Here is a 24,566-nt window from a genome sequence, read left to right on the forward strand (position 1 = left end):
AGTTCTCCTGGCTTGTTCCTGTTCTTTGCTACGTATCCCATGGCTTCAACTTTGGAATGCTTCCGTGTTGCCAAGTGTCCCCAGGCAGTCTCCACTTTGCCTTAAATACTTGTATGATGACTCTCAAATGTCTGTCTCTGTCATGGCCCAGAACCCTGACCATTACGCCTGACTGCCCGTGCACCGTTGCCAACTGGGATTTCAACAGGACCTCAGGTACATAACCCTCTAAATGAGCTATCCTAGTGCCCTTGGCCCTCTCCATCCTTCCAGCCCAAACCCACAGCCCTGCTGGTGTCGCTGGCCATCTCCTGTTAGAGAATAACATCCCCAAGAGAAGAGACAAGGACCCCCGAGTCCCTGGATAAGACTATTTGAACATAACACATCTGGACGAGTCACACAAAGCAGGATTCGAAAAGAATACCCGCAAACCCAAGGGAAAACACTGCTCCTTTCACATGTTAATGGGTCAATCAGTCCCCTTTTTTTCTGTCAATAATCAGGTTTTGGCAACCTTTGTAGGCCCAACATGGCACAAGGTCAGCTGTGTCTGTCACTGACCTGTCCTTATGCAAAGAAGGCAAGAGCAAACAGCTAAGCTGTTTTATAGCACACACACGGCGTGATCACCATTCATGGTGTGCATATTGTGGTGGAGCCAACACTGAAGGCACTGGACATGTCTGTGCTCGGCCCTGGCCTCCAAGGTTATTGCTCCACTCACTGTGGCATACCCATTCTTCTAAGCATTCATCACTATAGATCTCAATGGTGGTGGTATTTTGCAGTGGAAAATCCCATCTCTTCCACCTTCTGAACCAGCTGAATGCAGTTGTCAACATCTACTACTTGGTGCCTCTGGTAAAACCTGCGACCTCTGACAGAATCCCAAATGCACTCCTAATAGAAACCTACATTAGGTTCTGCTACCTTCCCTGTCTTTCTGGGAGAAGAAACTTGGTGCAGTGACCTACAGCAACCCTCACTTGACCCTTCTTGACCTCTACTTGGGAGAAGCTGACATGAACCCTCAAACACAATCTTCAGTTCTCTGAGGTGACATCATTCCTACTGGAAGGAAAAGTGCTGGCTGGTCCTATGGTGTTACTCAAGTGCCTCGGCAATGACGCACATGACATCAGAATTAGTGGGTAACTACATTTGCCACTTGCTCTTCCTTCCACATTTCCTCCCCTAGCATCATGAGGAGAGCAGGGTTGAAGGACTGCCATTCCGTTTGGTCTTGGTCTGAGAAGGAACCTGTTGAGAAGGAAGCTGTACTTTCCCTCTTGAGGTCTACATGTTAATGCCTGGACACACAGGTTAAGCACCTGGGTTCTTCTGTGGTACATCCTGGGGCAGATGCTGTGAGTCAGCAGATAATGTACTCAGTGACTGACAGTGAGTGACGGGGGACTCTAGGTTCAGCCCTTCAGAGTGCTTCTCCTATGCCCTTTCCACTATTCTCAGTTTTTTTCAGGGCCACATCATTTCTGATGATCCCCTCTATTCTACCTTTGAAAAAAGAAAACACTGTCCTTTACGATAAGTGTAATTTCCTAACATGATTAACATGACTACAAAGCAGCCACATTGCCCAAGCTACCAGACAAATAGAAGCCAAAGATTCATGCACAGAGGGAGAAAAATCAAAATCAAGAAAGGATTAACAGGAGCTCAGGTATCCTAGGTTCCCTTCTGTCACTGTGATAAAAACACTCTGTCAAAGAGACTTGTTGGGAAAGGAGTTTATTTGTCTTACAATTTCAGGTCACAGTCCATCATTTTAGAAGTCCAGGGAGGAAATCAAGCAGCTACCCCAGTCACATGCCCCATCAACAATAAAGATGAATGAATACACCCCTGATACTTGCTTGTTTACTACTTTTCTTCACCTAATAAGATTCAAGGTCCAGCCTAGGGAATGATACCACCAGTTGTAGGATGGTCTTCCTAATTCAGTTAACATTCAAAACAACCCCCACAGATATACCCCCTGTCCAACTTGATCTAAATAATTTCTCATTAAGACTCTTTTTTCGAACCACCCAGAACTCCCAGGGACTAAACCACCAACCAAAGGGTATACATGGAGGGATCTATGACTTCAGCAGCATATGTAGCAGAGGATGACTTTATCTGATATCAATTGGAGGGGAGGCCCTTTGTCTTGTGGAGGCTTGATGCCCCAGCATAGGGGGTTGCTAGAGAGATGAGGTGAGAGTGGGTGGAAGAGCACCCTCACAGAGGCAAGGGAAATGGAGGATGGGATGAGGGGGTTGTAGAGGGGAAACCAGGAAGGGAGATATCATTTGAAATGTAAACAAATAAAATGATTAACTTTCTAAAAAGAAAATTTTTTCTAGAAAAAAATTTCTAAATTTTTTTCAAGTGATTGTTGATTCTGTCAAATTGACAATGAAACTAAACTTTACAACAGATGACAGTTTGTTCCTACTACTTGTGTTAAGGGGAAGCTAAAAGACTCAACCAAGGTGACAGTCCCTTGTTAGAGTAAGAGCCAGAATAGAATTAGCTCTTATTGTCTTTCCATGCAGTTCTCTTAATTTTATAACCAAGTACTCTCCATTCCCTTCAGATATAGTCCCTTATCCTTTATTTCCCTGGAAAAAGAGTTAAAGCAGAATAGTGGGTCACAAAGGAAAAGTCACAAGACGTCTCTGTCCTAGAGAGGTAAATCAAGTACCTGCCAACATGTATCCCTTATCTGTTTATTAATATACATGATATTTTACATACATGTTCAAACCACAGTTCCATTAACAACATTATTTCCTTCTCTTCTTCAACAACTCCCAACCACACACACTGCCCAGGCCCCGGCTTCTCTAAAGTTCAAGTAGCATCAGCACCATAGAGGATATAGAAGAGATTTCTTTCTTAGACAATGTCCATAACTAAACCTTCCCCATTGAGACATCAATCGGCTAGCATTGTTTCAGAAAGAAGTCTATCTATCCAAACTTAGATCAAGGACATAGAATGCCCTGTTATTGCTTGGTCCTCCCTAGACAGAATCCTAGGCTATAGTGTGGCTATGGTGTTTTCAATAGACTCTCACGGGTTCTAATAAGGAAGATGCTGGAGAATAGGGGACTACCACAGGAACTTGTGGAGTAGAAAACTGGCCCACATAGGAGCAGATTCTAGAACCAAGCAGAACCTAACCATTAGAAGTCATCCTCTGACACCTGTGCACTCTTAATGGCATGGGTACTCTGTGTTCCTCAGCCTAAAGGAACCCCACTTTCCACATAGGCTCAGTGGGTACAAAAAATGAAAGTAAGTGAAACAAAAAAAATAGATTCTGTGAATTCCTTGGGATACACAGGAAATGTGCATGAACAGTCGGGGGTCAGGGAGGGATCAGAGATGTATTTATAAAACATACTTGGAGTAACACTGTTCTGCTAAGGGCTTCCACCAACTCTCCAGGGTATGGTTCCCACACTGAAACCAGCGAACTTCTCTCTTCTTTCCCAAGCACTGCCCCTCTGGTCAGTTCTTCACTCTTTGAGACAACATAATATTCTACTCTTCATCCCACTAATAAAAATCTCCCCACTCTTCACAGGCACCTCCGGGGTAAGTTGCTCTGGTTCTCTCTCAAAATCACTTTATTTCTTGATTTTGAGTTTCAACATTTCCAAAGAGATGCAGGCAGAAAGGTCACATATGTGATATCCAAGATGGAGGGGCCGTTTCTGAATACAGCTTAGAGTAGCCCTGTGGTCTTTTCATTATGCTCTTTCCTGATTGTATTGTATTTTATTTATTTATTTATTTATTTATCATTCATAAAAAGTCATGGCATATAACTTAGGCTGGTCTCAATCTCTTGACACTCATATGTCTCAGCCTCCTGGCTGCTAAAATAACAGGCATGAGCTACGACGTCTAGATTAATGATTTAATTAGAGCCAAATAGATTAATAAGTAACATCTTAAATGACTTGATAAATAAGTTTATCTCCCTGCCTCCTTCCATGGGAGAATGTTGAGTAGTGTTAGCGTGTTGCAATACCTATAGTGACTGGCACAGTTGCGGTCTGAATGACATGATACCAATTGACACCGGAACAGAAATGGCCACTTCTGTTGCGTGTGTGTGTGTGTGTGTGTGTGTGTGTGTGTGTGTGTGTGTGTTTGCACGAGTATGTGTGCGAGAGTGGCTAGTGGGACCCAGATGGTAACAGGTATCTTCCTTGGTCCGTTCTTACCTTATTTTTTTCAGACCACATCTCTCCCTCAACCTGGAGTTCACTGATTCAGCTAAACTGACTAGCCAGTGAGCCATTGGGATCTACCTGTTCCCACCCAGCCCCCACCCCAAGGACAGGGGTTAAAGATACCTCTCAGTTTGCCTGGTTTTTATATGGGTGTTGTGGATCAAAACTCAATTCACCCACTGAGCCATTTTTCCAGTCTCTCTGTGGCAGGAGTGGAAGCAAACAAAGAAACCTAAGTCCACTGCCTCACCTCTTTATTTCTGAAATTATAGTTTGGCAAACAAGTGGACCTCAATAATAGAATAGCTTGTCCCCCGACTCCATAGTTGTGACAGGCTAACATGTTCTCCATTTCTAATCCCAGTGGGTTGCATGTTAGTGTGAATTAATGTAGGTCTGGAGTTGAAGATTCTGTATGAAAGAGTAATAAAGAATAGAGGTCAGAGACAAGCAAGTAGGTCAGGAGGTAGGATTTCAAAACAGATTTCTAAAGGTGCCTGAGGGCTGGCATGCCGTTGGCACATAAATTCATCCCCTTCCTGCTACCTCTCCGTGAGATCTCTAAAGTCATGTCTGCTGGCCGTTCTATAGTTGATACTAATTTTCCAACTAGCCACCACAAACCTCCTCCTACTAATAACCTACTTGGGAAAAATTAATTAAATGATAAAAGTCTCCTGCTGTTCCATACATCTCTAGTTGGGTTTTGTTGTCATTGTTGGTTTGTTTGTTTGTTTGTTAGTTTGTTTGTTATTCTTCCTGTGGTTTAGGACAGAAGCATGCTACTACTTCACCTGATGACCTTCTTCCTCCTCATGGCTCTGGGTTCCATTCCCTCATTCTAGACACTACAGGCAGCCCTACCAGTGTGCTCTAGAATGACACTCTTCCCTTGACAGGAGCCCCTGTTCCTCTCCCCTGACTCACTGTAACACTCCTCTGCTACTGTCACTGCAAACCTAACCAGAGTCCATTAAGTAGATTTCTGCCTTACCTCTTCTCTGGCTTCCTTGTCAATTGCAAAAAGAAAACCTAAGGACTGGGGAGCTAGCTCAGTTGGTAGAGCTCTTGCCTAGCATATTAGGCTGAAGAACAGTCCATCATGGTCAAAGCAGCAATTTGAAGCAGGTTGTCAAACTGTGTCTTCTTCAATTAGGAAGCAGAGAACAATGGTCACTTATGCTCAGTTTGCTTTCTCTTTCATACACAGTCCAGAATCCTAGCTAAGGGAATGGCGTCACCCACAGTAGGCAATTTTCTCTCCTTAATTAATCTAATAAAGATAACCGTTCATAAGCATGATGAGAGACCCATATCTCAGGTGATCGTAGATTTCATTGAATAAATAACTGAGATTAACTGTCACAATATATCCATATGAACTTTTCCTATGACAATGAAACCTCAATGAAATCCCTATTACTAGCTGTATAGCCAACCTTACATCTACAAAGGACATCTTTGGTAAAGAAAATTGTTTCTCAGGGGAAAGCTCAAACTGCAAGTTTACCAAAATGTAAAAGGCAAGGGTGCAATAACAAGTCAGCACAGCCTTCTGGTCAACCACAAAAGGGTTTCTCAGTAGTAACAATTGCCACCCACCCACCTACCCAAGGTCTTGACTCCAAGACCTCTGCCTTTATGTTCTCTTTCTTTGGCAATGATATAATCTTTTTAAAAAGCTGCTTTAAATCTATCATATGTCAGGCATGGTGAAGATGTTTGCTTGAGACAGAAATATAAAAAGGATTGGCCAATGACTCCTCCTATCTATAAACAACAATGGCTATGAAATTTAGTCCTGAGAAGTGGCCAAAGATAGGCTGGTTAAGAAGAAGCCCAAAGTTAAGGTTGGAGGTAGTGGTGGTGAAAACAGAAAATAAAGCACAATTGAGAAACAAATTTTTTGAAGTTTGAATCCTTGTGCTTTTTAAAAGCCTAGAGATGAGGAAGGCTGAAAAAAAAATGGGAGTCTATGGGTGTGCCTTGGGGAAACTAGTTAAGAAGGTCTTGGTAAAGAAAGGACACCTTTTTTTGTTGTTACCTTTTGTAAATTCTTTAAGAATGTAATGGCACATTACTTCCAGACTGTACTCACATACATTCAGAATAACTTGTTCTCATTCTAGGGAAAAGCATTAGTCTCTAATGGCTTGCCTATAAAACAACTGAATCATTTGCCTTCCCAGATGGAAGTCATGCTTACACAGCCATGGCATACATAAGTACACCACACAGGTATGGTGCCTACTCCGTTTACAATTAAGGGAAGTTCTAAGACAAGAGCTGACCTTGCCATTGTCCTCTTAATCAAACTGGTGGATACAAAGGTGAATTGTCCTGGGTTCTAGCCTAGCCCTAGGTTTTTGAGACAGGGTACAAAGTTAGAGGGAAGGGTGTTCATGGTGGCTGTTACTGCTCTTTGGAGTGACCTAGCATTGTGAAAACTGATGTCTTGCCCTGTGGAGATTGCCCATCCTGCCACAGCTCTGATAACCTACCCCAGCACAAGGAAGAGGCTGGGTTTCCAAGTTCAAGACTTTTCCTAATTACACTGCCTTTCATTTATCAGTGTTTGCCTCTTGGGACCATGAAGCTATTTTTGGAATTGAAAGTTAGTACACAAAACACAGCTACAGATCAACAATTACAGGACTATTCCAGGCCCACACCCCTCCAGTTTGCCTCATCTGACCTAGAATGTGAGATGAGAAAGCCATTTATGTTTCTAGTCTTTCCACACAAATGCACACATGAAGGTACAGCTATAGGTGTGAGTGTGTGTGCATGCGTGTGTGCATGTGTGTGTGTGTATGTGTGTGTATGTGTGTGTATGTGTGTGTGTGTGTGCATGTGTGTGTGTGTGTGTGTGTACACATGTATCTGAACGTCATAAACACTCAAACTTCACCATTGCAATTTGGGAGAAAGAGACAGCTGATACACACATAATTGTGGGTCATGAAAGATTTTGGCATATTTAACAGCTAGACCAGGTCATTTCTTAAATTTTTCTCTTTTCATTGAGTTGGCCTTCTCCTCCCCTGACTCCACCCCTGAAATGCTAGGGATTGAACCTAGGGCCACACAGACATTAGGAAAATATTTTAGTACAGTTACAACTTCTGGGATATCCTCCTAGTTTTATCTGAAAATAAAATTTTTCTTCACTAGTTATTAAGTTGAAAATTAACTAAAACAGAAAGCATTTCTCTATAAAATATTATTAAGCAAGTGAAAATTTTAAGTATGAACTTTGTACTTATCTATGTTTAAACATAAACAAAAACTCTTGGTCGCATAGTGATTCCTGCCCAGTGTCTTTGTCTTTCCCACCACTAATATGGCTAACCACTGTTTTCCCAAAGAGCCACATGTAGCCTGTGTTGGCCTTGAACACAGTGTAGCCCAAGATGACCCTGAACCTCTGCTTCCTCTGCCTCCTAAATGGGGGCCACTGTGCATGATTTATTTGGTGCTGGGGTGGAACTGAGTGCTTTGTTCATGCTAGTAAAATACTCTACCAGCTAAGCTATGACCCTAGCTCCATGGCTTACTTTTAAAATCTATATTTCAAATGAGGATCTTGGTCATCCTGCAGGAGTTAGAGACACTTGAGGCAATCCCCAACAGTTCTCTGTAGTTGAGCCTACTTATTTTTATTGACTTTCTAGTATTTGTATTTATTTCTGAGTTTGTGTCTCTCTGTGTGTGCACCATATGATATAGGTAACTACAGAAAACAGAAGAGTAATTTCAGATTTCCTGAACTTTGAATTAAAAGCTATGGTGAGCTACTTGGTATCAGTCCAGGTCCTCAGCTGGAAAAACAGCAAGAGAACTTAACTACTGAGCCATCTCTGCAATCCCCAGTCATGTAGGATTAAAACAAACAGAGTAGCTAGTCTTTATGTGTCAGGGGTCATCATATAAATGAAAATTGCATGATTTAACTCCAATGTTGAATATGCCTTTTTCTTTCCTTAAGATAAGGCCTTACCATGGAGCCCTGGATGGCCTGCAACTTGCTATGTAGACCACACTAGCCTCAAACTCACAGATATTCTCCTGCTTCTGCCTCTTCCTCTAGAGAATTGGTATTAAAGAAATACACTGTCACCACTGGCTAGAATATATGCTTAAGAAAAAAAAGGCACACATACTATAACAGAACATGGATAATATGTCAGAACTCATTGATGTAAGCAATTTTTTAAACTCAGAATAACAAAGAGTTTGTTTTTATCATTGTTTAGAATTTACAGCTGTGCTGATTGTTTTGGACTTCGATTCATCTTTCATTTGTTCTAAATGCTCTGTAGACATTTCACCCAAATTGCACACAGGGTCCCCTTACCACTCAGTGGGAATGGCTCTAAAGGTCACTAGCTCTGTCTTCATTAGTGTCCTCCTTGGGAACTTGGAGCGATCTTTTCAGGACACATATACAAAGGTAGGTAGAGGATGGACCTATTCAAGTCAGGTAGAAATGGAGTGATTATTCACAGAACAGGAAGACCACATAAATCCTAAGGCTCACCAAGGTCTTCTCTCTCCTCCAGAAGAAGCTAATCTTATCTCTTCATTTCCCTAAGTCTCCCTACCTGCCCCTGACTAGCTCTGCCTGGAAACATCTCCCTAAGAGGAAGGAAAGCAACAAAATTCTCGTTTCTAGGCCCTCTGGCCACTTTTTTTTTTTAAGTATGGTATGCAGTGTCTAGAGGCAAACAAGCTTTGACTCTCCCTGACCCTAGAGGAAGGAAACAGGAAGTCTTGCTAGGGAACAGGGGTGAAACAGACCACTGGGACAGGCTGTCTTCCTACCTCCTGACCCTCTAATCATGATTGTGGAACAGACTGCCCCAGTGCAGGAGGCACAGCCTCAAGCAACAATTGCATACCTCTGTCAATTTCAGAAATCTTATTTTCTCACCAGGAGCTGCAGTTGCCTGTACAAGACCTGCAGGAGATCAAGCCAGGGAGGGTTCTAGAACAGAGGAGAACAGAGCTTCCAGCCCTCCATCTCTAGCCAGTTGATGGCTTCTGGGGAAGGGAGAGACAGTTTTCTTTAAGGGTGTGGTCTGTAGTAGCTGGACCATGCTCCAGCTCATGGCTCTACATGTGAGTATAAAGGCAGCACAAATCAAACTCGAAAACAACGAAAAGAGGATTTGAAGCCGGGGTGCTTAGAAGGATGGAAATAGGTGTGGGAGAAGTTAGGGAAAGGGAACGGGTTTGCATATGACCAAAATGCAATGCATACATATAGGAAGTTCTCCAAAAAAGAATAATAAAAATAACATACTTATGAAAGAGAAGAAAAACGCTTGGTGGCAGCTACTGCCTTTGTGTACCATGCCAATCACAGAATCAGATCTCCATAACCCCTTGGATGTTGGAAAGAGATCATGTACATCATTTTAGAGACGATGAAACGCAGATTCAGCCACCAAAGGGTAAGGGTGGAACCTTGAGCTGCCCGCTGTCCAAGCAAGTGGGGGCCGCTGTGGCTACATTCTCTCATGTGCCTAGCACCTGCTGATACCAACCCTTGGCGTACCTTCAGGTACACTGCTGCTTTCTGTACAGAGGCAGGGGGTGTGGCATTGTTCAGAGTTAGCAAACTACAATGTGAATAAAAAGAAAAGCAAAGGTCTGGGAGGTTCAGCCTAGGCACTGGGTCATCTAGATGCCAATCCATCTCCTTCCTTTCTTCCACATCTGCCTAAAGTACTAGCCCCAGGAGAGATCTAGTAGGCCACCTGAGACAGTGGGCCAGAACATAAGAAGAAGCCGTAACTATAGCAACTGAAGAGTACAGGTCACCCTTAGCTTCCCCTCCAGGTCCATCTCTGTCTTTTGGAGTCATGCTCAGTGCCCTATTCTACATCATCATAGCTTCCATAAAGCATTGCTCATAAAAGGGATGAAGCAACTCTCAGAGACAGGCTCTCCTCTTCCCTGCTGACCCTGGGAAGCATTAGGAACACTGCAGAAAGGGATATTGCAGAATTTACTCTTCTTCTCTTTGGTCACGCTGCAGTGCAGGAAACAATTCTCAGCTTCTGATCCAGAGGGAGCTCTTTGCCCACAGTCATGGGTCTTACCAAGTTCTTATGATACCTCTTCTCACCCTGCTACCTTCGTGCCACTTTTTGCCCAAGGAGAAGCCACTACATGGGCAGCTTTTCCATGCTTCAAGTCACCTATTGACTTAGCTGCTTCACTTCTTCCCTTAACTTGTCACAATGGCATTTTTCCCCTATAAGAGCCTCACTGGAAAAGCAATGCAGACAAATAAACAGGTCATTTCTGTAATTTGTTGAGCAAAAAATGAGGCAAAGACAGTACAAGATTGTGAGTACGTGTGTATGTCTGAGTATTAGTGGTAAAGTCATGGGTCTCTCTTTCTTCCCTGTTGTGAAATCCTCCCTCATTACCCCTTACACCTACATAGCCATCCTCACCAGCTCAGGCCTCTTTGTGTTTTATTCTTGTGCGTTGTCTCTAAGTCACGATCTCCTGTAGCCCAGGCTGACATTAAACTTGCTATGTAGCTGAGGATGACCCTGAATTTCTAATTTCTAATCCGCCCATTTCTATCTCCCGAGGGCTGGGATTTCAGGCAGGAAGCTCCCATGGCTGGTATTACCGGAATTTTCGGAACTGCATTACTCAGTTTCATTTCTCAGAGCCTCTGCCTCTCCGTGTGTGTCTTGGGGCCTCTTAGCAGAGAGCCCTCCAGGGCTGTCTGCTCTCCTTCCAAGCTCATAGTAAGCATCTTGAGAACCAGAAATGCTTCGAGCAAGAGTTGCTTTGAGGAAACCTGATTTTCAGTTTAACTTGTGTGTTTGGGGAAAATGGACATTCTTAACCCCACAAAGGCCACAAAACCACTTTCCACATTCACCACATAAACCCTTCCTTAGCCAAAGGACATCACTATGGTAGTTTTGAAAGGGGCATACCCTTGAGCATTTTGGTCAGAGGGTAACTTTTGGGGATTTGGTTCTCTAATTCCGATGTGCTAAGACAGATTTGGTAGCAAGTATCTGTACCCACCCAGCTGTCTTGACAAGGCCTAAATTCCCTTTTAAACCTTACGTATCAAAGATTTTTAGTTGATCTTTTATAGCATCCATGCTCCTGGCATGCCCCTCAGAGATATCAGAGGGTTTTAGCTCCACCCCTTACCCCCAACCCTGTAAACAAAGGAGCAGGGGTGGGGGATAGGGGTTAGGGAACAAACAAATTCCTTCCCATCCATCCTTCCAACCCTTTCTTGTCAGTGAGCTTGGTTTCCTAGACTCTTCCTGCCTTATCTCCTCAGAAGGAAACAACAGCAGGAAGGATGTATTTTCTCTTGGCTAGCAGATCCCACTCAGACTTTCAGACCTGTCTTCACCTTCACTGGCCATTCCATAAAGACTTGGTTTCAAACTCCACTAGATGACGAAAGGTTGCTTAAACGCGGCAGCACGAAAGCCCTCCAAAGGAGCAGATTGCTCGATTCAAGTGTTTATTCTGGGCAACAATTGGCTTCCTGCTTTGCAAACAGAGGTTTCGAAGGACCAATTCTTAAGATTCCAAAGAACCCTATAAGTGACCATATTTTGACCCCTTCCAGACCGAGATGGACCAGAATATCAGAGATATTTGGATTGGGGTTTCATGAAATTAGAGAAATGTTTAAAAACAAAAGAAGCGTCTAAAGCAAAAAGAGAATTAGTGATCTTCCTCAGAGGACATTTCTAATTTTAATGTGACCTATGACCCAAGAAGACCCAAGTGCTTTTGGCAAATTCCTGGCCTTCACCCTCGGGAGACTAAGCTTGATTTGCATAGTGGTGGCTCTAATGTGTGTGTCAGAAGGCGGATTCCATCAGGGTGGTGTGTGTGTGTGTGTGTGTGTGTGTGTGTGTGTGTGTGTGTGTGTGTGTGTGTCAGGGTGGGGTCTAGTTACAAAATCCTAAGCAGACTCTAGAATCTAAAACCAGAAGCAGGCCTTAGAAACTAGCATTGTATTAAGCTCCATGGTGGTTCTACATATTTAGTAGTTATGGAAGAATAGAGGTTGCCTTATTCAATCGTTTCTCACACAGAAAAGGTTCCTAGCCTTAAGTGAGGCAACCACAGTCTCCCAGTGCCCTTAGATAAAAGCTGGCAGTGAGAGGAGCTCTTGAGTTAATCCATGGTGCATCTGTCCTTTTCCCCAACACACACACACACACACACACACACACACACACACACACACACACACACACTGATCTCTGGAGAAACCCCTTAGTCATTACAACTTCTGTTCCCTCAGCCAGCTTTGTCTTTTCCTACTCCTTACCCATTCCATCCAGTATTATTGTGACACAGTGGACAAGAATTCTTGGTGTGTGAAATGATGATTTTATATGTGAATGCCTTGTATTTGATACATAAACATCTGAAAACGGCTGTTGTCTCTGATGCGTTGCCTTCCCTCGGCCTTCGTGGGCCAGTCATTGCTGCAGGGACTCTCCCCGGCTGTGTGACCGCCCCTTCTTCCTTCTGTCTGAGGAGCTAGACCGACCACCCTGCAAAGATCTATTCTTAGGCTCTCTGCTTCTGGTAGTATCCCTACCCCATTAGTGTTTGCCCACTTTTCAGTTGAGCACCTTGCACTATGCGATCCAGAGAAGAGGTGTTCATTCATGTGTGTGAATGATCCTTGAGCTGGTATATTATTAGAGTTCTAGAAGAAGTGAGAACTTGGGCTGTGACACCATATTGCATGGGGTAAACATTCTACCGTTTACTAACTCTGGAGGGGTGGCAAGCTATTTAACCTTGCCTTTGCTCAGTTTTCTAGCCTGTGAAATGGAGGCTGTAGTATAATTGTGTCGTTAAATGACGTTATTCACAGTGAGTGCTCAGAGCTGAGCCTGGTAAGTGTCAGAGCCTTAATGCTAGCAAGGAAAGAACCAGAAGGACCTAAGACACTTCTCTGCTTAGACACCTCCACACACACAGTCAAATTCCTATTCTTTCTCTCTTCTCTCCTTTCCTCCTCTCTTGCTCTCCAAATTGTCTTAGTTCTTTCATGGTTACTAATGGTTTTCTTCTTTCTCCTCTGTTTCTTTCTACAGTGTGGTATAAGTCCATAGCTAAGACCCACATACATGACCTCCTTGAATCACTAATGTATCTCCATGAACGTGTGAGTATGTGCGTTTACAGTTGTTAAAGTTTTATGGGTTAGTTTTTGAGGCTAAAATGGAGCCAATCAATCAATCTCAGTCAACTGGGAATATTAGCCAAATCCTTAAGTGGGGGGGGGTCTTCGTTTAGCAGTTAAGTGGGCTCTTAACTGCTAAGCCATCTCTCTAGCCCTCTATATTTTTGGATAGTCTCTAACTCACTAAGTAGCCCAGGTTGGGCTTCAACTTGCAGTAACCCTCCAGTTTTGTCCCTCCCAAGTGCTCAAACCTGCACAACCATATCTGGCTTTACTTAAACATTTAGTAATTTTTTATCCTACCCTTTTCTGAGTGTGTGTGCTCACATCACTGAGGTGAGTAGCATCTACTCACTGGCTAAACAGATTGGAGAACCTACTTCATATGGAGTGTTTTCTCTTTTTCCTGTTTCTCTTTCTTTTCATTTGTTCTTTAATTCTTCTTCTACAATAGGCATCAAACCTAGGGCTTTTCACAAGCTACACATTTATTTCACCACTAAGTTATAATAACTCCAGCCCAGAATATTGTCTTAATGCTTTAAGAAAGAACCCAAGATCATAGAATTTCCTGTTGGAAGAGCTGCTTGTGCTTTTGTTATTATTGGTGATTCCTGCCTCCCCCTCCTCCTCTTCCCCCTCCTCTTCCTCCTCCCCCTCCTCCTCCTCTCCCTCCCCCTCCTTCCCCTCCTGCTCTTTCTTTAAATTTTCTGAGACAGGGTTTCTGTGTGTATCGCCCTAGCAGTTCTGGAACTCTCCGTGTAGACCATACTGGCCTGGAACTTACAGAGGACCATCTGCCTCTGCCTCCTGAGTACCAGGATTAAAGGTGTCTGCTACTACTGCCCGGCTTTGTCTCTTCCTGAGAACAATTTTCAACTTAAGAGTATCCTGAGCACTTTCGATGAAACTTTTAATATAACGTCCTTTAATATTTATAATATTGTATAAATTAGGTAACTATTTCCAATTCAAATGAGAAGATTGATTTTTCCAGGCTTAAGACAAGACAAAAAAACTACACAGACTGAAAAAAACGAGCATATTGAGAAAGTTCAGTCAGAATCTGAGCCCCAAGCCTAGCTCTTGCCACTCCATTGTATTGTGTTCCCAGACAGAAAAGTGCCAAGATGTAAACGAACAGAAGGCTAAATGTAATTACAAAGGATGATACAGAGGAAGATAGAGTTTTCTTCCAAATGGATACTGCAGACCAGGGCTACAAAGTCAGCAGGATGAATGTTCTAGCAAAGAGGAGCCTAGCATGCGAGTCTTGAACCTGCTGGTCAAGATTCATTTCTTTTGATGTGATAAAAAAATATTGAGGGTGAGGGCAAATTCGGCCAAAAAAATTCCATTTTAGTTTACAGTTCCAGGTTATAGTCTATAGCTGGTCACACCATACCTACAGTCGAGAGCAGAGAGGAATAAATGTTTGTGTGTTTGTTTACATAGTTGCATGTGTTCAGCTTGATTTCTCCACTCTTATACAGTCAGGGCCCCTTGCCTAGGGAATGATGCTACCCACAGTGAGCCAAGTCTTTCCATATGAATTAATGTAACTAAAGCAATTTTCCACACGCACACTCATACGCCAACCCAGTGTACATAATTCCTTATCCCATCTCTCTTCCCAGGTGATTCTAGGCTATGTCAAATTCACAAGCTAACATCATACCTGTCCTGAAAAATGCATGGAGGGTCCCTTATGCCATCTTTGTGAACAGTCTTCTAAATCAAGGTTGTGGGGTATTCTCTAGAAAATGGTTCATGTATAAACATGAAGAAGTGTTAACCAACTCTAAGATCCAAGAAAATGTTGCTTAGAAAATATGCATTCCCCTCCCCCGACTCCTGCCCTCCTTAATTCAGGGTCTGATTTCGAAGGTGCAGGGAGCCTGGGAACCTGCATTTTTCCATCACTCCACCCACATCTTATCGTACCTGTATTCACCATGAGTGCCATCGCTGGTCCTTTGTCCTTTACAATCCTTTTGTGCTGCTATATTGCAAAATTGAAGACTATGGGCTGGGAAGATGACTCAGTTGGTACAGATTACTACACAAATATGAGAGCCAAGCTCAGATCCCTAGATACTCTTTAAGAAACTGGGGTTACGGTACACACCTATAAACCCAGAGAGGCGCAGGGCAGCCATTCGATCTGGCTCAATTGAAGTGAGCTCCAGGTTCAGTGGCAGAACCTAATATAGATATTTCTGGTCTCCAAAGCTAAGGTGGAGAGAGATGGAGGGAGAAACTCAGTATCAAGCTCCAATCTTCACATGCACTCACACTTGTGCACATACATATACTTGCACCCACACACATGTACACCTACACACACATGCACCTATACACGCATGCACAAATGTGTACCTACATATACATGTACCAACACACTCATATACGCATATGCACCTGCACACAATGCATGCACACACATGCACCTACACACATATGAACACACACACAAATAAATGCTGTAAAAAGATTAAGTTCATTAAAAGAAACAGCAATGCACATTCTCTCTGCTGACAGCCCAACAGAGGCTGTGGGATCCCATCCACCAAACTTGAGGAAACCTGTGTCCATTCTTCCTCTTCATAGGATAAAGAAGGTTGGACAGCTGTCCCACTGACACAGTTCACATGATTTCTCCATATTCACCATGGTTCTCCCTCAGAGGATGCTGCAAACCGCTCTTGGGACTTTAAATGGAGAATAAACAAGTGGCCGTGTACCCGCTTAAAACGTTCCCTGAGCGAAAATTAAAACATAGTGGACAGCCACGTTGTCAGCCACATCTACTATATATATATATCTGATGGAAACTCAGAGAGGAAATGATCAGAATCATGACTGTAATTAGAGCTGGGAGTGGGAGGAATGTTTCAAACCTTCCTCTGGAAAGAAAGGTGTGTTTGTGAGCATGTGTGCGAATAGGGGAGGGGCACGTGGGTTGCTCACTTGTCCGGATACTTAGAGAACTCCAGTCAGTGTTTGTGGAGAGCACAGAAGAGTCTCAATGAAGATGAGGACTCACAACCTTCTTCTAATCCTTTCCGTCCTTAGTTCAGGCAACTGTCTGATCTCTTTGCACCCTCACCGTGCATGAAAGGTGTGCCTCCACATGTGCCTATCGCATGCTCTAGAATTTTCTAGAACTTCTGCATCTGCTTTGCGCCTAGCGGTGTTACAGAAGTATGTTTACTAAATCCTTCTTATCCAGTTAAAAGGTCTTTCAATTTGTCATGCCTCTGCTTTAGTCAACAAGCACACTCTGAGGGCGGGGTGGGAGTGGGGAGGGGTGGGGATCAACTATTACTTAAGACGGAACTGAAATTGAATTAGCAGTTTTCATAGCAATGCATGTTATCCGATCTAAACAACGATATGGTGCATGAATGTTACTGGGAATGAGCATTTATTCTTCAATGTGCTATTATATATTACTTCTTCTCCACTGACCCATGTGCATGCACACACAAGCACATGGGCCTGCGTGCACAGGTAATAGCATGTTGCAGATGCACACGTAGAGCCAAAATGCATAAAATTTTTTGCTTTCCAGTGCTTTTTCCCCTGCTGTGAAGAACGACGGGACACTAGCAGGAGAGGGTTAAGTAGGAATCTCTAGTAATGTCTCCACTTGCTCTTTGAGGAACAACAAAGAGAGGAAACAGAGCCTCTATGGAAGGAAATTCCCAGGCCGCACATGGACGTTCGCAACCTGCCCTGTGAACCCCTGAGGGGTGTCTGATAATAAACACCCAGCCAACAAAACAGCCCAGAAAGGCATTTTCACAAGCATTCTTGTATTCTCACCACGGGGCGAGAAAACATTTTTCTGCATCTGGGGACCTGGAAGGGCCTGGACAGCCACCTGCTGACAAGGCCCAGATATCCTAGCTCTGGGCTGAGCTGGTATTTCTCTGTACAGGTCCACTCTGCAACCTGAGTCTTTGATTGTGCTGGGGCTGAGGCTGGGCTTTGAGCCACTGGAATTAGGATCACAGATGGATCCAGGGCAGGGCGGGGCATGGAATGCTGCATGGAGACCTGAGACCCACCTTTTCCTCTCCCATGAGATCCACACACACAAGCCAGGGCACTGAACCTTAAAACAATGCTGTACAGACCTTCCTCAGGAGTGTGGAGGGAGAGATTAAACTATAGGGGACAGTGAAGTCAAAAGTTTGCTTGTAGTTCCTCAGAGGCTATCCGTCTTGTTTTTTAAGTCTTTGATTTCCCTGGAATCCACCAATTAGGCTAGGCTAGCTGGTCAGCAGAGACTCAAAGATGAGCTTGTCTTTGCTTTTCCAGCCCTTGGACCATAAAGATTCCACCACACCCATGTGTTTACTGGGGTGCCAGGGACTGAACTCATGTTCTCATGCTGGCAAGGCAAGCACAGCACTTCCTGAAGTATCAGTACAACCCAGGTTTCAGGATGTTCTGTGAGAAGATCTCACCATACATGGTATGGGGTAGCCTGGAACTCTGTGTAGCCCAGACCAACTTTGAACTTGGAGAAACACTCCTGCCACACCTTCTCTGATGTTAAGATTTAAAAGCGTGGTGCAACATAATTTTAATTCCAGCACCAGGGAGCCAGAGGCAGGTGGATCTCTGAGTTCAAGGCCAGCCTGGTCTATAGAGTTTCAGGACAGCCAAAGCTACACAGAGAAGCCCTATCTGAGGCTGAGGAGGGGGGATTAGAAGCATGTGCCATCACACCCAGACCAAGTGGCGTTCTGGACCTCTTTGTCTACAGAATAAAATTATAAGTATTGGAAGCTGGATATTAAATAGAAATTACTTATAAGGAACGTTTAACAATGTGGAATCAAACTGTCACACCTTAAGCGAAAGTCTAGTAAAGGTCTGATAGTTTATAATATACTAGCTTATTTATCTCCAAACTAATAAGACATGAGATCTTTTATAGCTATTTTGAAGATAACTAAATCAAAGCCTACCATAATAACAAAATTCTGGGTGGTTCAGTAGCTCATGCTTGCAATGGCAAGTACCCACGCGTGCATGTTGGGGAGGCGCATGTGCTCTTACGACTTTCATTTTCCTGTAATATGCTTAAAAACCCCTTTGTTCACAAGGCAACCTGTATCCTCAAACACCATCCCTGTCTCAAAACCCCATCAGAATCCAGCACCCAGCACTGGTGAGGGTATAGCCTTGGCCACAAATAGAAAGCAGACCTTTTATTTTTAAATTGCCATCACCAGTGTCTGAGATATTTTTAGTTGGAAAAAAAAATCAGACCTATCTTCTCATTTGCCCAGAGTGGAGCACGACCTCCATCTTGACCCCCTGCACTCAGAATCACATTGAGTTGACTGAGGGGGAACGACAGCTTCCATGTTTCCCTCTAGGTGGGGTTAACCGGAGTCTCTGCTCAAGCCTCCCTCTGTCCTTTGTACTGCAACAATGGACGGAAACACAGCCTCGTTGGAGGAAATTCCCAGGATCGCGCTTCGGACATTAGACAGTTGCTTTGCTATGCTGTGTAGCCAAAGTGCGAGTAAAAATAAACACACGGGTCTTCGAAGGCTCTACAATGTGGCCCTGCATGGTTGATTGTATTTCAAAGGGATTTTTAAAAGACGGTTGTTTTTAAGAAAGCAAACTTAGGTATGCCTGCAGAATAAACTGTATTGTGCCTCTGTTTCTGCCTGACAAGCCCCAGCATTGTTGGTGCTCTTCTGTAGAAAGGACGATTGCCATTCTTTTTCTTTCTCCTGATATCCCAGTGTGAGGATGGAGGAAGCAAAGGTGTGCCTCAGTGCAGCCCAGCATCTTTAGAAGGACGTAAGGGACTGGAAGAATAGCCGGTTCTCTTGTCTATGAAGAATCCAGTATTAGCCTAGAATTTTTGGATAGTCTGAGCCCACTTAAGCTGATCCTTGTGTCTCTAAAAAGATCTAAGTTGTCAGCTGGCAGAGGCTGTGACCAATGTGGTCCTTTTTACAAGAAGACAAGGCAGGTAGGAGGATGGAGAACTTGACATTGGAGCCGGCAGCCAGCTCCAGCCAGCTCTCTTCTCTCCCTAAAGGGCAGACACCCAACTCACAGCTTTACAGGAGCACGGAGCTATTTAGCTTCAACATGTCTCACTTAGATTTCTGAATGGCTAAGAAAGCACATCCCTGCAGGAGTCCTTCGGTCTCAGAACTAGGAAGGGGGCTTGTGAGGTTCACCCAATTTTGTGTTGACTGAAAATGTCTCCAAACACGGCCGTTTCCCGTCAAATGAGAATGTGTTTGTAATTCAAGCACCAAGCCACAGTCGACTTGTAGAGTGACCCAAGAGCCATTTGGGGTGAACTTTTCCCCTCTTCTTTTCTCTTGTTTCGTTTGTTGCGCTTTTTCCTGGAAGTCGGACTTAATCTATTGTTGCAAAGATCCTATTTTTAAATTATGGCTGCTAAAAATTAAGGCTAGAGAGTGAAAAGTCAGCTCACGTCATTCCAAGCTAGTGATTTTTTTTTTTCAGTTCTTTATCTGGTACCTTGGATTAGGGCACTGACATCATGAGACTCACAAGAGTGGGAAGGGACCTTGGAGGTCATCGCTCAGACCCCACCCATTCAGTGTTCCCTTTGGGAACACCCTGACCGCTGGTCTCCTAGGGTGCTGGAATGTTGCCCAGGACAGGGTGTTCCCCCAACCCCCGCAAAACAACTCACCCATTTTTAGACAATTCTGATGGTAGGTAAATCCTTCTGCATATTGAGTTGCAATCTTTTACCCTATACTTTCTATTCTGTGATCCGGTGGCCTTCTCTTTTCCACACAAGTGACTTTTGAGTAATTGGAGGCCACTTTTGCATGCTTCCTCCAGATACCTGCGTGCCCTTCCACTGCTCTATGAGGGAGCCTTTTCTCATTTTCGTCATCTTAGTCTCTCTTAAGCTTGGGATAGCGCTTTTCCTTGGTGTGACTGGGTGTATTTGCATGCTCACCAACCCAGAAGTCAGCATCAGGCATCAGGGTGTCTCTTCCACTCCTCTCTGCCTTATTTCTTGACGTGAGGTCTCTTCACTGAATCAGAAGCTCACTGGTTAGGTTAGATTACAGGGACAGCAAGCTCTAGACATCCGATTACCTCTGTGCACCCTCCCCCCCATGCCAGGACCAAGATTATAGATGTGTACCGCCATGCCTTCCTTTTATGGAGCTGATAGCGATGCAAACCCAGGCTCTCAAGTCTGAGTGGCAAGCATTTTACCCACTGAGCCATCCCCCCCCAGCTCTGCCGGTATCCGTCAGTGAAGCAACTTGCTACATATGTTAGCTAAGTAATCTTCACCTTGTGCGTTAGAACATAGTTTCAGAAACGAAATCAAGATTTAGCAAGGTTACCTATTGACAGATGCTAACAAACAAGGAATTTAAAACTGCCTCTGCCTCTGTTTACCTCCACAGCAGACTCTGATTAAAAAGGAAATGTTGAGGTAGGTGAGGTGCTGCCCCCCTGGAATCCTAGCATTTAGAGAGAGAAGGGTCGAGCATTCAAGGTTATTCGCTACTCATGTAAAAAGTAAGATGGGGGCCAGTCTGGGTAGCATGCATCCCTGCCTCCAAAAAGGCTAGAGAAAGATAAGAAGAAAGAGGGAAGGAAAGGGAGAAGGGAAGGAAGGGGTGGAAGGATATTGTATTATATAAACCTAGGTTTCTGCCATAATCTAAGTACTGCCATCCACTAGAACCCTCCCATGCAGGTTAACATCCTTTTGGTGGCCACCACAGTTGCTTAATACTAATAGACTGGAGAGAAAGTTTGAGCAGTTAGGAGAAGAGCTGAAGGGCTTCTGTGCACAGGGACAGTAAGTGAGAGGTGAAGAAGCATGTGCAGCAGGAAGCAAGAGGAAATTCTGGGTGTCCATGAAGTATTTATTTGGAAACTTCATGTGGTAGAGGAACAAGAAACGGAGGGTTAAAGGACAGAGAAAGAAGCCACCTGAGAAGGTCTGAGCAGCTTCGTGCCAGCCTGAGCCTAGTGGTTGAGTCTGGGCACACCTAGAAGGCATTGTTTTCCTTGCAGCTCTTTAGAGCTGTTGCTATGCGGTGCCCTAGGTAAAAGGTACAAAGGACAGTGTGAAAGTCTATGGTTGGAGTGAAAGGTAGATTCCCTTAGGATCTTTCTGTGACTCTGCCTCAGAAAACTGCAGCTCATTGCCCTCCAAATTCTCAAGAGAGGTTGGGGATATAACTCAGGTGGTAGCGGGCTTGCCTGCTTAGCATGCATGAGACGTGGGTTCAGTCCCTGGTACAGCATAAAGTGGGTATGATAAGGGCAGGCATGTAAGCCTAAGGCTTGGAGGTGAAAGCAAATGTACCGGAAGTTCAAGGTCATAGTTCTTGAGAACACAGTTCAAGGCTAGCCTGGGATAAGTAAGACCCTCTCTCGAAGCAATCATGAGCCAATGTGAGAACAGAGGCTCCCAGACCTCTGTCCACTGAGTGAAACTGAAGCTTCCCTGCTCACCACTGCATAAAAGCAAGGCTCAGGGAAAGGTTGGAGACCCAAAGTCCCCTGGCAAGACAGCCACACATGCAGCTGTTATAGCCAGAGACCCCAGGACATGGTACAAGCTTTTCTGCATGACCACACTGTATCAAAGCTCCCAATGCCCTCACTTGCATGCGTTAATATTTGATACCCATCAGATCTCTTTGTTGCCCTCCCCCACTTTTAGGCAAGTGTAGGAGAGAGGATGATGAAAGGTTCTTTGCTGAGGTTCATTGTTACGTTTGTCATCTTGTTCTTAGCACACAGCCAGCTGCCAAATACGGGTAAGGTGTTCAGTACATACTGCTGGGAAAGCAAGTCTCTGACTTAGTGTGGTGAGGAGTAGAGAGCAGGGATGGGGAAGTGCCTGGCGAGGAAAGCTAGCTACCCAGAGAGATGCGAAGACTGAAAAACGCATGGCACACATCCTCAAAATGCTCCAACCCATAAAGACTCAGATCATAAGAGCAGAGGAAAATCTTCCTGGAAAACTTTAACTATGCATCGCATTCTGGTCATTAATTCAAAGTATTTGGCTAGTACACACATTCATTTGTCCTTCCTTCCTTCCTTCCTTCCTTCCGTGAGATAATACTGACTGAATACAAGCAATATGCCAGGCGTGCCAAGTGCTATGGACTCAGAAATAAAACACCAGTCACAGATGAGAAAACCCATAGCAACCAGCAGTTCATATGCCATAAAGTCATAGACCCAGGGTGTTTAGTAAGGGGTAGACTGAGTGTAGGGGCGTAAGATTAAACCAAAGCTGTAATGGGTAATTGGGGCAGAGAGAGCAGCACACCCAGACCTAGGTGGGTGGCAGAGTGATCACGTGATAAGGGAAGTGGCACTCAGTATAGTTGGAAAGCCAAGTGGTGAGAGAGGAGGCTGGCAGGATATTATGGAGTAGAACTGGAGTCATCTGCCCTGTCCAAGGCAGAACCCGGCAAAAACTTATCACAACCTGGATGACATAGACTCAGTAAGTCTGGCAAAGAGATCGGGGGTGGAGAGAGTTGCATTTCGAAGGAGTCCCTAGTTAATGCCTGATACAAACGGTTCCTGGTGCCTCTTAGGTAGCGGCAAACCAAGCAGCAGGGAGTATTTATCTGACATAGTTCCTAATTGCCCTTTCCCAAGAGCTCTGTAGCAGGATCCCGGGAATGAATGGAGAAAGGCAACACCAAAGCTAAGTTCGCCAAGACCGTTCAATGGATCAATCGATAAGAGAAGCTATTAAAAGAGTTCAGTAAGTTGGCTGGTAGTCTTTGAAGTCGGTCCAAATACTTCTCCTCAGAGAAAGGCTGGTTATAAGAGCAACATGAAACAGTAAAGTTTAACCACATCCCATCCAGTCCAGAACTGTGTGAACTGAATCCGCCTCGACTTTCTCTGGGTCTCAGCTGCATCATCCTGAGCCTCACTAACATCCAGCCAGCATAAACATCCAGCTAATGCAACCTTGTCGTGCCCACAAAGGGTCTCCGTACCAAGTGGGAAAAGCCAGGCTCTATAGATATGTTTGGATATGTATTTCAGGAAATCTCAGAAATAGGAAGAAAGTTCTGGAAAACAACACAGATGTCCACCAGACCCCTGGGGGTTTTGGTTTTAAATTATAACATACAGGTATGTAAATAAGAAACACCCGTTGCTGCTAAACACCTTGGTATATCGCTAACTCAAAGACTCAAAAGTCAACTAAAACACTCATGGTAGAGGTCCGCACAGTAGGGAAAAAAGCAAGTCAGCTCACAAGTACTCCCCTTTCATTACACAGACGCCGAAACATATAACCCCTACTGAGATGTTTCTCCAAAGAAAACAAGAATCAGACTTTGTGTTTCACGCACTACGCTGGTCGCTATTCTCTAGCCAAAGGCAAACAAACTCAAAACAATCAGTAATAACCGTCTGCCTGCCACTATTTGCCCACAGTCCTGTAAGTCAGCGATCTCCACAAGGCGCAGAAGTTGAGTAGAGACAGTCACGGGGAATTGCTGCATAGACCGACACCCATCCCTCTGCTTTAGAGGCTCTGAGCTCACATCCAAGGAGACAAAGGACCACAGGAGCACCTACCTTTCTCTTCAGCACTGGGCAGCCTCCTCAGATTTACTTCTGTGTGGTAAAATAGAAGAGCGCACTGCAGACCTCGGAGGTGAGGTGAAACTTAAAGGTGTCCCATTCATTCAGGCAGCCTGAGGAGGGTAGAGTTTCAGTAGATCAGACTTTAGATGCTCCCAGGCTCACGCCGGCTTCCAGACCTCTGGGGCAGAGGTGAATTGTGGGCTGTTCCTCAATGCAGGAGGAAACTGGGAGGCACTGCGTGGCTCGAGGTGGAGGCGGAGGCTGGGGAAGGGAACTAATGTGGGGACTGTAATAAATGAGGAATCCTCTCCACATGATTTCCTGTATTTGGTGCCTCTTGCCTCTCTCAGGCTCCCCAGAGGGAATCAGAAATTTAAACTTGTCCTTTGGCCACTAAGAGAGGAGAGATTAAACACGCTAAGAACCAGGAGAACAAGGAGAAGCAGGCAACAGGCAGGGAGCTCACTCTACCT

The 24,566-nt window shown here is 44.4% G+C and overlaps 1 protein-coding gene across 7 annotated transcripts in view; it reads right to left on the minus strand.

Moving 5' to 3' along the window:
* Adgrf5 (adhesion G protein-coupled receptor F5) overlaps positions 1–24,273 on the minus strand; it is a 106,375-nt gene extending 82,102 nt beyond the window's left edge. For 6 of the 7 annotated variants that reach the window (XM_087564716.1, XM_087564706.1, XM_087564709.1 and 3 more), the window contains exon 1: positions 24,085–24,273. The gene's annotated coding sequence lies outside the window, so the exon portion shown is untranslated. 7 annotated transcript variants of the gene reach the window in all.
* Between the last annotated feature and the right edge of the window lie 293 nt (positions 24,274–24,566).

This window comes from Rattus norvegicus, chromosome 9 (genome assembly GCF_021556685.1).
Source record: "Rattus norvegicus strain SHRSP/BbbUtx chromosome 9, alternate assembly SHRSP_T2T, whole genome shotgun sequence".
Taxonomy (NCBI): Eukaryota; Metazoa; Chordata; class Mammalia; order Rodentia; family Muridae; genus Rattus; species Rattus norvegicus.